We start from the raw sequence: 13,021 nt of genomic DNA, 5'->3' as shown, positions 1-13,021 counted from the left end.
CTGCAATGCTCATTAGCATCAGACTGAGTGTGAAGGAGGCTATGAGCTGAGATAGAACTCCACTGTGCACATGACATCTTGTTAGCAGACCTTAAAATATTTGTTAGGGAACAGGCTTTACTTTGCATTTATTCTCTCCTCGTTCAGAGAAGGGCTGAGCAAGGCATAGTCTATAAATACTTAACTTAATTGTCTGTGTCCTAGGACTTCAGAGTTTCAATGGGATAGCTATACCAAAATGTGTTATGACCAACATCATTAATTTCTGCTTCTTGAGGCTATAATTTAGAGTGTTGAATATTTGTCATTTATGTGTACACTAGAAGCCTGGTGCATGAAATTTTTACACAGCTGTGGTCCCTAGGCCTGGCCGGTGATCAAAGTGCAAGCATCTGGCGTGGAAGGGCAGGTCCCAGCTGACCTCTGGGTCCTGGGCAGCACCTGAGCCCCTGAACCCCCGTGTGCTCCCCCTCATCCCGAGTCATGGCGTCCGAGTCCCCACGCGAAGAGGCAGTGAGTGCAGCCAGACTCCATGGGCCAGGGTGCAATGTGGGCCTTCGGGCCGCTCAGTGGTGCCACATGGAAGCCAGGCGGGCAACACATTCTCTCCCAGCTCCCCCACAGACCGGCTCCTGTGTGAACCCCCAAGGAGCCCGATCAGTCCCTGCGGTCCCGGCAGCTGCAGTCCGGCTCACCTGGAAGAGACCACGCGGGTTCGGGATGGGCTCCTTAGGGGCACCCAGTACCTGAGTGTGGGGGCTTCCCTGGTGCGAGCCCTGTGTCCTGGGGGAAGATAGTAGAGGGAATGAGAGTGAGCTCAGCGGACACCCCACATTCTCACTGCACCTCTGTCTACATCACCCCCACCCCCAGGTAGCTGGCGAGAGGTCACAATGCGTCACAGATGCCCGCCATGGTCTGTGCCGCCCCCTGGTGGTCAGTGGACGTCATAACGGGTGGTCAAACTCCCGGTCGAACTCCTGGTCGAACAACTGCCCAAGGGGACAATTTCATATTAGGCTTTTATTATATAGGATAAGATAATATATATTTATATGTTAAACATAAGTGCATATATACTTCATGTGTAGGTACTTCAAAGAGATGTCTATTTGAGGTTAATTGTTCTAATGGTATGTTTGTTTGTTTGTTTGTTTTTAAGAGGAGAATAAGTATGTAGCAGTCACTGTGGTTAGAGAGGGAAAGTAGTGATAGAGAGAGAGAGAGAGAGAGAGAGAGAGAAATGTAAGCTTACCTTTTCAGGCTGACCTGATCCTGACTTTCAAATTGAAATGAATAAAAGATAGAAAATGGAAAAGCCCTAGGTGCCATAAGGGCTTCTTTGAAAGTTTCTAAATTCTCTATCAGAGACTGGAAGGCTTTTCAGTAAATAAGAGTTTTGATTCGGCCATTAATATCAGATGAAGCACATTGGGAGGTTTGCATAGCTGGGGGCATTGTTCAGAGGCAGCACTGCCCCCAGTTCCCAGGGCGCTCCCTGTGAGCAATGGAGGCTGGTAACAAGCTCTCTGCTGTGCGGGCCTCTGGTTGCAACTCTGGGAAGCTTGGGAGGAGCTCTGAAAGAAACCCTTAATTAGAATTCCTCACAGTAGTCCAGCCTGGAGGACACAAAGGGCAAATTCAGCTGTGGCCAGGGCTATACATGAGAAAAAGTCATTCTATGGCTAAGGCTAATCCCAGAAAATCTATTGTTTACTACTAGTGTGTACCTCACATTTTTTAATTCTCTGTGGTGACTTGAAAGAAAGAAATAAGCTTACTGAAAAACAAACTTCCATATCATTTTATTTATTTATAGTGTATTGTTACAAGAATCAGTTAATACTAAATATTGCCATTTCATCATCAGTGCTTTAAAACTAGTAAGCTTATTAGTAACGCAACAGTATCGAAAGGTATGCACATTTGTCTGCCACACTGAGGGTCTCTTGGGTAGTCCTAGGAGGTCAGCACTGACTCAAGGCCATGGCAGCTTGAACGGAAGCGATTCCACATCTCCAGGATCAATCTGGAGCAAACCATCCTCCCTCGAGTTCCCCTCACCTGCCCTTCTTTTTCCTAAGAAACTGCCAAAACCTTTGCACTGTGTAATACTCTATGGCAAAAATCTAAACCAGGCTGTCAGAGACAAAGCAAGTAATTGAATTAAAACTCACCATTAAGAAAATAGACAAGACACAGACTGAAAAAAAAAGATTCACATTACATTTTGCTGACAAAGGATTTGTCTATATAAAGTATTTAGTCTATATAATGAATTCTCACAGGTTGACATTAAAAAGAAAAGCCATTCCCACCCTCCCATAAAAAGGCATAAGATTTGTATAGGTGCTTCAAAAAATAAGATATACAAAACCAATAGGCACATGACAGGATATTAATCATGATTAATTAGGGAAAACAAATGAAAATACACAAATATGACTAAAATCAAAGACTGCCAATAGCAAATATTGGCAAAAAATGGAGCAGTTAGAACACCCACACACTGCCACTTATCCAAAAGGTACACCATTTTGGAAAACTGTCAATTTCTTGTAAGTGAAACACATTTCTACGATATAACACTTACACATCCACTTCTGTGTATTTACCCAGGAGAAATGATGATATATATGTTTTCAAAAAGTCTTGAAACAAAATGGTCACACTAGCTTTATTTGCGGTAGCCACAAATTGGGCACAACACAAATATCCATCAATTAGAAAACAAATAAACAATTGTGTTATATTTATACAATTAAGTGTTACTTAACAATGAAGAAGAATGTATTCTGATGTACATAGCAACATGGATAAATGTCAATAGCACTATGTTGAATGAAAAACAATGGTATATGTATACGCACGCACTAACACAGCCGTATCTCAAAAACATTACCTTAACTGAAGTCTGAAAGTGGTTGCCTGTGGAAGGGGTTAAATTTCCCCGAATGAAATATGAGTGAAATCTCTAGAATATGGAAAAGTTCTATATTCTGTGCTAGATGATGGTATGCAAAATTTTTAAACTAATTTAAGAGTTTTGCATTACTTTTTACAAGAAAAATAGATAAGAGAAAAAAGTGACAGAAAATTGAAACAATGGCAGGAAAAAATACACTTTGACACATGTACTGTGTACTAAAATGTGTCCTCCCCAAATTTATATGTTGAAACCCTGATGCCCACTGATGCTGTATTTGAACCCTTAAGCAGCTGCATGGCCCATGGCCGGGTGGACTCCACACACAATGGACTGCAGCTGGGAGCACAAGCTAAGCTAGCCAGATGCTGGACTGGACTGGGCTTTAATATGGAGCAGGAACTCTGGGCAGTGGCTTTGTTTTTTTGTTTTTTGTTTTTTTTTTTAATATATTTTTATTGATTTCAGAGAGGAAGGGAGAGGGAGAGATAGAAACATCAATGATGAGAGAGAATTATTGATTGGATGCCTCTTACATGCCCCCTACTGGGGATCCAGCCCACAACCCGAGCATGTGCCCTTGATTGGAATCTAACCTGGGCCATTCCAATGGCCGAGGCTCTATCCACTGAGCAAAACCGGCTAGGGCTGGGCAGTGGCTTTAATCCTAGGCCAGCTGAAGAAAAGATCAGACTTTTTCCATAGCAGGGTGGAGGGAAATGGAACCTTGGAAACCCAGGGGTTTAATTCCACAGAAATTAATATCACTCATCCTCCCATGTGAGTCTCAGGAATTTCCTTTCCTTGTGACACCACAATTCCACTTCCAGTGGCAACAGGTGGGAACCCAGCGGGCACCCCATTTATAACAATATTATGGGATTAGTATCCTCGTAAAAGGAGACCACAGAGCTTTGATCTTTTACCACATTTTCACAAAGAAGAGGTCCTGTGAGTACCCAGGGAAAAGCTGGTCACCTGCATGCCGAAGAGGAGAGGACTCGGAATGAAAGCTACCTTGCTGGCATCCTGCTCTCGGACCTCCCAGCCTCCAGAACTGAGAGAAATAAATTGCTGTTGATTAAGCCACTCAAACGGTTGGTGATATTTTATTACAGCAGCCTGAGAAGATTAAGACACCACCCATTCTATTTCATGCCCAATGCAGGAATCTCCTAATAAAACTAATTCAATTTTTAAACTTACTCCATTGAATGTTGCTCTTGAGCTATATCATATCTGTTAACCTTACTTATATTTTAATATCCATTTTGTCATTTTCAAATTAAAGTACTAAATATATTTACAATGAAATCCATTTATCTTAAGTGTGGTAATTTTATAGAATTGTACCGTAACCACCACAATCAAGGTATCAATCAGACCCTTCATCTAAGTTCCTTCCAGTCCTTCTGCAGTTGATCTCTTTCCTCCATGCCTGGCCCCAGACCACCCATATGCACATGCACATAAATAATGTGGACTCTAGGAGAGAAACACGTGACTCGTTAAAGAAAATATACCTACAACATAACTAAGTGGTTAATTCTTGGAGAATACTTTTTAGGGTGTGCTGTCCCGGTTACATTAATCAAAAAAACACACAAACATGAAAGTTGTAATAAAACATATATTTTATTTTAGCCAGACATTGACTTTTTCTGAAAATATTGAAGGTATTGGCACAATATAAAGGTCCCAACATGTGCTGATGTTTGAAAGGGGTTCCAACACTAAAGGTGAGTGATACTATGGGAAGCACAAAATTAAGTTTTTCCCTTTGTACTGTCTGGCTCTTGTTGTAGTGTATTCCCATTCCCATTCTCTCAGATGTAAATAACTAGGGAAGAAGCACTTACACAGATTTGAAGTAATTGCCACTCTGTGAATAAATACAATAGGTGTAAAACAAGATAAAACAGGGGTAAAGTGGCCAGGCTTATTAAAAAAGGGGATAGGAGAGAGGAAGGAGCATGATCTTTGCAATCTGACTGGGTGACACGCGATAAGAAATTGATCTCTCTAATTTTATAGCTTCTCCATGTTATATCATGGCATTTAAAATAATTCTCTCTTAATGTTATGAAAATTAAATGACTATGGTATTATCAAGTTTATATTTAATAAATGATAGCTATTTTATGATTCTAATAATAAGCAATGTAGCATTTATACAAAACAATAAAATATATTAAATGAAATTAGAGATGATAGAAAGCAGATGCTTTTGAAGAGGACAAAATGGGATTTGTATATAAAATAGGCTAGTAGATGGAGGCCTTGCTAAAAGCCCAGACTTAGTGTATAATAGACTTAAAGATTTCATTAATAAAACATAAGATTAGTCATAATAATGTTGTTATGAAGTTATAAGGAAAAATAGTAAACATCTTCATTATTAGTTGGAAATTTAGCTATTCATTGCTTTATTAATATGCCTTTTGCAAGAATTAATTAAAAAATAATGCAGTATAATATAAATACATGTGATTTCTGTTTAGCAAAATAGCACAAGCTCTGTGCATAAAATATATGATAAAACCATTAACTTCAAGTCCAGTCCCAATGTGTTATCCTTTTGGTTCATGCCACCAGACAAGGGTAAGCATGAGGTATGAAGGGAATTCATATCCGTGCAACTTAGCAGGACGGGAAGATCAGAAACCAGGGTGGAAAACTGCCTCTAGGAACAGATCTAAAATAACTGACCTGAAATCAGAAGCAAAGCAAAAGAGGAGCAGAATTAGGCCATTCTGCACACAGGGAGCTGCGATATGCAACATGGGTAATCAGGGCTTGGTAAGCAATCTCTGTAACAGTTGAACATTTGAGAGTTTTATAGGTGATGGTTGTCTTACACAGGCTTTCTCACCAGGATTTCTCTGCCAATAAAGAGTCAGAGTCAGGGGTGGATAGAAAGCAAATCTAAATCCAAATCCAAATCACAGAGAAGGAAATGGCAGCAGTCAGTGGCAATTCTGGGGTTCCAACCAAGAAGGATATGGTAGATGATAAAATTATAAAAAAGCCTTAGGTGCTTGAGGAGGGTATTTGGGGATTTCTAGAATTAGACATCCTGTAAAATGTGGTTAAAGACAGACACATTATTACCTACTAGAGGACTGATGCATGGAGTTCATGCACAGAGGGAGGAGGGTCCCTCAGCCTGGCCTGCACCTGCTCTCAATCCGACACCACTGGCTCCTAACCCTGCCTCCTGCCTGCCTGATTATCCCTAACTGCCTCTGCCTGCCTGCCTGATCGTCCCTAACCACTCACCTGCCTGCCTGATTTCCCTTAACTGCCTCTGCCTCGGCCACCACTGCAGCGGCTTCTTCCGGAATGACATCCGGAAGGTCGTTTGGCTGTCCGGTCTAATTAGCATATTATGTTTTTATTAATATAGATGTTGTTGGGGCCAAAAGAAAATTGAGTGTAGGAAGTGCTAAAACTCAGCAATAGGCACACTTAACTTTCTCTATGCAAAGATATGGACCATTCTTACAGGAGTGGATCTTGTATTCATAGTTAAGTGTGAACACTTTCAGAATAAATTTATGATTCTATCAATGCAGCAAGAACATTCTCTGTTGAAGTTATACACCCCAAAACAAAGACTGGACATGTAATAGACACATCGCCTTTATTACCTTATTATATTTTTCAAAATGAAAAAAAGAGTAGTGTCTGCAACCCAACAGAAATATTTTATTTTTTTCCAGTTTATGAGTGAAGAGATAGAGAAAACCTATTAGTTTTCTAGAAATGTTTTAAAAGCAAAACACATCACATTCTCATATTGATTCAAATTTATTAACAACAGAATATTGCCATAATCAATTTATTGGGATGACATTGGTTAATAAGTTTCAGGTATGAATTTCCATGTTACAAGATCTGTATATTTCACTGTGTGCCCACCACCCAAAGTCAAATCATTTTATGTCAACCTATATTAGGCTCCATTCACCCCACCCCACCCGACTCCACCCCCTTCCCTCTGGAAACCACCACCCTGTGGTTTTTTTGTCCACGAGTTTCAGTTTAATATCCCACATATGAATGAAATCATATGGTTTTTAGCTTTTTCTGCCTGATTTATTTCACTTAACATAATATTCTAAAGGTGTATCTTTTCTTATGGCTGGGTAATATTCCAGATGTGTATATGTACCACATCTTCTTTATCTAGTCCTCTATCGAAGGATACCTTGGTTGTCTCCATATCTAGGCCACCGTGAATAATGCTGCAATGAACATAGGGATGCAAATATGCTTTTGAGTTTTTCGGGCATATACCCAGGGGAGGGATTGCTGGGTCATATAGTAGCTCTATTCTTAATTTTTTGAGGAATTGCCAGACTGTTTTTGTATAGTGGCTCTATCAGTCTACATTCCCACCAGCAGTGAAGGAGGGTTCTCTTTTCTCCACAATCTCTCCAACTCTTGCTTTTACTTATCTACACTAATAAAAGAGAAACATGCTAATTGACTGTCCCTCCGTTACGCCCACCAGCCAATCAGAGAGAATATGCAAATTAATCCAACAAAGATGGTGGTTAATTTGCATATGCAGGTGCAGAGCGAATACTGAAGACAGTGTAGAAGGAAGCCAAGCGCTGCAGAAGGGAGCGAAGCGGAGGAGAAGGGAGGGAGCCGAGGCAGCGGAGACGGGAGGGGAGCTGAGGCAGCGGAGATAGGAGGGAGCGAGGCAGCGGAGAAGGATTCTCTGCTTTGCTCGGGCCACAGGAAGCCCTATTCTTGCAGGAATAGGCTCGAGGAAGCCCTAATCTTGCAGGAATCTTCCTGCAATGGGCCTCTAGTCTTGTTGATAAAAACCATTCTAACAGATGTGAGCTGGTATCTCATTGTAGTTTGGACTTGCATTTTCCCAATTGCTAATGAGGTTGAACATCTTTTCACATACTTATTGGATGTTCATAGTAGTATGTCTTCTTGGAAGAAGTGTTTGTTCAGGTCCTCAGCCCATTTTTTAATTGGGTTGTTTGTTTGGTGTTGAATTTTATGAGTTCTTTATGTATTTTGGATATTAAATCTTTGTCAGAGCTATTGTTTGTGAATATCATCTCCCATTCAGTAAGCTGCCTCTTTGTTTTGTTGTCAGTTTCTTTGCTGTGCAGAAGCTTTTTGGTTTGATAGAGTCCCACTCATTTATTTTTACACTTACTTCTCTTGCCTTTGGGGTCAAGTTCACAACATGTTCTCTATGATCAAGATCCATATGTTTAGTACCTATGCTTTATTCTATGTAATTTATTGTTTCAGATCTTATTTTTATGTATTTGATCCATTTTGAACTATTTTTTGAGCATGGGGACAAACTGTAATCCAGTTTCATTCTTTTGAATGTGTCTTTCCAATTTTCCCAGCATTATTCATTGAAGAGGCTTTCTTTACTCCATTGTGTGTTTCTGGCTACTCTGTGAACATATTCTGCCCATAAACATGTGGTTTTATATCTGGGCTCTGTTATGTTCCATTTCCATTTTTCTGCCAGTACCATGCTGTTTTGATTATCATAGCTCTGTAGTATAAATTAAAGTCAGGTAGTGTAATACCTCTGGCTTCATTCTTTTTTCTCAAGATTGCTTTGGCTATCAGGGTCTTTTGGAGTTTCATACAAATTTGATGATTTTTTTTTTGTTCTATTTCTTTAAGGAATGACATTGGGATTTTGATGGGGATTAAATTAAATCTGAATAATGCTTTGGGTAATATGGCCATTTTAACTATGTTGATTCTTCCAATCCATGAACATGGGGAATTTTTCCATTTTGTTGTGTCTTTTTCTATCTCTTTTATTTATTTATTTTTTAAATATATTTTATTGATTTTTTACAGAGAGGAAGGGAGAGAGATAGAGAGCCAGAAACATCGATGAGAGAGAAACATCGATCAGCTGCCTCCTGCACATCTCCTACCGGGGATGTGCCCGCAACCCAGGTACATGCCCTTGACCGGAATTGAACCCGGGACCCCTCAGTCCGCAGGCCGACGCTCCATCCACTGAGCCAAACCGGTTTCGGCAATTTCTTTTAATAATGCTTTGTAGTTTTCAGTATACAGCTTTCATGTTCTTTGTTGAGTTTATTCCTAGGTATTTTATTCTTTTGTTTGCAATTGCAAAAGGAATTATTTTTTCATTTCTTTTCCTGAAGTTTCACTGTATACAAGAAGGCAGTGTATTTTTGTACATTGATTTTGTATCCTGCAACTTTGCTGTATTGTTTATTGTTTCTAATAATTTTCTTGTGGAATCTTTAGGGTTTTCTATGTACAGAATCATGTCATCTGTAAAAAGTGACACTTTACTTCTTCCTTCCCAATTTGGATGCCTTTATTTCTTTCTCTTGCCTTATTGCTCCAGCTAGCCCTTCCAGAACTATGTTGAATAAGAGTGGTGAGAATGGGCATCCTTGTCTTATTCCTAATTTTAAAGGAAAAGCTTTCATTTTTGTGCCATTGAGTATAATATTGGCTGAATGTTTATCATATATGGCCTTTACTATGTTGAGGTACTTTCCTTCTAGAATTACTATACATTTTTTTAAAAGCTGCAATGTCAATTCCATGTAGTTATAGCTTGTTACTGGGAAGAAATACATCCACCGTGTGGATCATAGTGATTCAGGCTAGGCTTCAAGGGCAGAAGCTGTTTTACAATGATGAAGTGTATGGCATTGTTTTAGCCATTATAAAGAGCGTCAGATACGTTTTCATTCATCTGGTGACAAAGTAAGACAAGGAAATATATTTGGGAACTCTAATTTGCATAAAGTATGTGATCAACCCCTTTTGGTAGAATACATCATTTAAAAATGATTGCAATCACAGCTGCTACCATGATGAAGGGGTTCCACAAGAATTCTTTTTCAGGTATACAGCATGTTATGAGATTTTATGGAATAGGTTTTTACTTGCTTTTTCATCTTAAAAAAATTTAGATTACCCATCTACATCCCATTATACCCCTGAAGATGAAGATTTATATCTCAGAGCTATGTACATGTTTAGTGGCAACAGACTAAAGAGTGACAGCAGGCTAGTACACACTTTTATGGAATGGTAACAGGAAAGGATGGCAAAGCAATTCTCAATTGTCTGCAAAAAGCAGTCTTAGTAAGCTTGCAGACAAGGCAAAACTACAAACTCTGCTGTTACATATAAAAATAACAGATCATGATAGAAATCACAGCTATGCATGATGGTTCCATTTTTTTTTCTTAAATCTAGATAAACATGAAAAATACCTCAACCTTGATTTCATCTTTTTTTTGTTCTCATAAACAATCTTGTATAAGGAAAGAGAAAGGAGATTGTCAAGAGTAATATACCTTGGGCATTTGGGCTGGGAGTCTCCAGTAGGGTGGAAGTGCAGGAGGCATGGCGGAGGATGCACCACAGCCCTGGTGCTGGTGCAGCCACCTAGGTCCTTCTGCTCTTCCTTCCTTCCTTCCTTCCTTCCTTCCTTCCTTCCTTCCTTCCTTCCTTCCTTCACACCATGGCTGGCCAACTGACTGAAGAACAGATCGCTGAATTCAAGGAAGCCTTTTTCCTATTTTACAAAAAAAAAGTGATGGCACCATCACAGCAAAAGAACTTGTCACTATCATGAGGTCCCTGGGTCAGAACCCAACAGAAACCGAATTGCAGGATATGATCCATGAAGTGGATGCTGACAGTAATGGCGCCATTGACTTCCCAGAATTTTTGACTATGATGGCTAGAAAAAGGAAAGATACAGATGTTGAGGGAGAAATCAGTGGGTCCAATCAGTGGGTGGCTCTTGTGATATCTTCAGAAAATGAATTTTCTCAAATCCACACAGAAGAGTGAATGGTTTTTATTGGCGTGGAATTACATTTCTCTGTTTGTAAAAATCCCATTGTATTTAAACCAGCCCTGAAAAGGATGCAGCTGGGGGTTCAGCAGAGCCAAACACAGGGTCAGTGTCCAGAGCTGCCATTTGATGGTAGAGTTGAGTCGGCAGAGCATCAGACTAGATTCATTCCATCAGTCCATTGTGTGGGTCCCATGTGGCCCTGAGCCACATGGGTGAATGCAGGGGAGTGTGGACCCTGCAATAGGAGTCCCAGAACCACAGGCAAGCAGGAAGGGCAAGAAGGAGAGAAGGCTCCTTTGTTCAGAAATTTAAATATCAAATCTTCCCCACGCTCTCAGTCACCACTCTATTCTGGCCACTGACTCATTCCCAGGTATGACTGACAGGTAAGCATCTTCCCTTGTCATCCACATCTTACTGGGCATGTGTCTATCATTAAGTCCTTTCCCCCAGTGATTCTGGGGAGACGGACTTAGAGAATCTTAACTGCAGTTTTCTGACAAAGCTGTATAAATGGCATGCCTACTAGTATATATGTATATTTTAAAATATCTTTTTATTGATTTAAGGGAGGAAGGGAGAGGGAGAGATAGAAACATCAATGGTGAGAGAGAATCACTGACCGGCTGCCTCTTACATGCCCCTTACTGGGGATTGAGCCCACAACCCAGGCATGTGCCCTTGATCAGAACCAACCTGGGACCCTTCAGTCCACAGGAAGATGCTCTATCTACTGAGCAAACCAGCCAGGGCATGGGTTGCCTATATTACCTAGTCTCCCCTTTATTCATTTTCTGTTAATAATAACCAGGTTATTTTTTAAAATATATTTTTGTTGATTTCAGAGAGGAAGGGAGAGGGAGAGAGAGATAGAAACATCAATGATGAGAGAGAATCATTGATCCGCTGTCTCCTGCACACCCCCTAATGGGGGGCAAGCCCGCAACCTGGGCAGGTGCCCTTGATCGAATCCAACCTGGGACCCTTCAGTCTGTAGGCTGATGCTCTATTCACTGAGCAAAACCAGCCAGGGCATGGCATGCCTATATTACTTAGTCTCCTCTTTATTCATTTTCTGTTAATAATAACCAGGTTATTATAATGGTATCACAGACAGTGAAGAAGAAATTCACGAGGCATTCCAAGTTTTTGACAGGGATGGCAATGGTTGCATCAGTGCGGCACAAGTATGTCATGTTATGACAAACTTAGGAGAAAAACTAACAGATGAAGAAGTAGATGAAATCATCGGAGAAGGAGATATTGATGGAGGTGGACAAATCAACTATAAAGAATTCATACAGATGATGACAAAATAAAGACCTACTTCAATTCCTCCCACACCCTCAGAAGAATCAAATTAAATATTTTACTTACCTTTTGCAAAAAAATAAATAAATCATTTACTCATTCTGTTTCTCTAGTCTATAGCAAAAGTGAATGTCAAGAGTACCTTCGGTCCACATGCAAAAAATCTGCATGAAATGGTTGGTGGTCCTTTCCCCTAGATATCAAACCACATATCAGTTTGACAGTATAAATCCTTGTGCTACCTTAATGATAAGGAAACACTTAGTGGACTCCTTGCAGTTCCATTTGCTAATGATTAGTGCATTGTTTGGCCTGGACAGTTTTTCATGCATGTGGCTTGACAGTTGAACACAGTCAGGCATTTGTATTAAAAATGAAAAATGTAAAAACAAATTCAAAACCTATTCTAATGGGTTCTAGTTCAGTTTGTTAGTATAAACTGTCATAGCTGGTTTGCTGAAAGCAAACCCATTTAAAATTGGTTTACCTCAGGATGTGTGTAGAAAAATGGGTGAAGGATAAACTGTCTAGAGACGTAGCCCCACCAACAGGATGGTCCCTCTTGTACTTCCACGTGCCCCAAGCTGTGGTGACGGTGACACATCCTGGTGGCATGCCCACCAATGTTGGCTTAGCATTGTCTGCATTATACTAGAGCAAATGGGTGTCAGGCTATCACCATTCACACCAATTTTTTAAAAGAAACTTTTACCAAGGGAGCATCTTGGACTCTGTTTATAAAACCTTCTAAACCATGAGTTGGGGCCAGCAAAGGTAGGCTGTGGCTGTGGGCTTCAGCACAACCATCAGCATTGCTGTTTAAGAAATTACAACTTATGTCCATTCCAAGTTGTACTAGTAAATGCTAGTCTTTTTATTGTTTTTCCAATAAAAAAAGACCATTAACTTAAAAAAGAGTA

At 40.2% G+C, this 13,021-nt stretch overlaps 1 pseudogene; it reads left to right on the top strand.

The window, feature by feature from the left end:
• Positions 1-10,433: 10,433 nt before the first annotated feature.
• Positions 10,434-12,109, top strand: LOC102240209 (annotated as a pseudogene).
• The last annotated feature ends 912 nt before the right edge of the window (positions 12,110-13,021 follow it).

Source organism: Myotis brandtii, unplaced genomic scaffold, assembly GCF_000412655.1.
Source record: "Myotis brandtii unplaced genomic scaffold, ASM41265v1 scaffold771, whole genome shotgun sequence".
Lineage (NCBI taxonomy): Eukaryota > Metazoa > Chordata > Mammalia > Chiroptera > Vespertilionidae > Myotis > Myotis brandtii.
The sequence above is the reverse complement of the archived record's forward strand: the minus strand, read 5'-3'. Positions and strand labels throughout refer to the sequence as shown.